This window comes from Triticum dicoccoides, chromosome 2B (genome assembly GCF_002162155.2).
Source record: "Triticum dicoccoides isolate Atlit2015 ecotype Zavitan chromosome 2B, WEW_v2.0, whole genome shotgun sequence".
Taxonomy (NCBI): Eukaryota; Viridiplantae; Streptophyta; class Magnoliopsida; order Poales; family Poaceae; genus Triticum; species Triticum dicoccoides.
Genome location: NC_041383.1, coordinates 24,752,231 through 24,752,735, shown reverse-complemented (window position 1 = coordinate 24,752,735; position 505 = coordinate 24,752,231).

Genomic DNA, 505 nt, shown 5'->3' with positions numbered 1-505 from the left:
GCAATGCCATCGGAGCGTCGCACCAGGCCCTCATACATGCGGGGTGGTGTTGTGGCATGTCCGAAGAGGCGGCACGCTTCTCTGGGGTGTGGCCCCCCTCACGGACGGCGCCGTCGCCGGCACCTGGAGGGGGTAAACGAACGCGTCGGGTCTACACGAAGGGGATATAGCTGTGGGCTTGGTCCGGATGTTGCTCCCAGGTGTCCCTCTAGACTGACCTGAAACAACCGGATGGAGAGGTCCACTGGTCAAAATCCGTCCGTGGGAAGTCAAAGGGTTAGATCTCGTGGTCAACCGCTCCAGGGTTAGGCATAGCCCTGCCGCGAGGAGGCACCACGAGGAGCCATGTGGCAGAGGTATGCCGACGGCTTAGCCATCGGCATAGAGCTACACATATGCCGACGGCTAGGCCGTCGACATACTTCTGCCACGTTGGCCAACTCTTTCATCCGATCGCACGCCACCGTCCACGCAACACGCCCGCGGATCAAGTTCGTCCTCGACC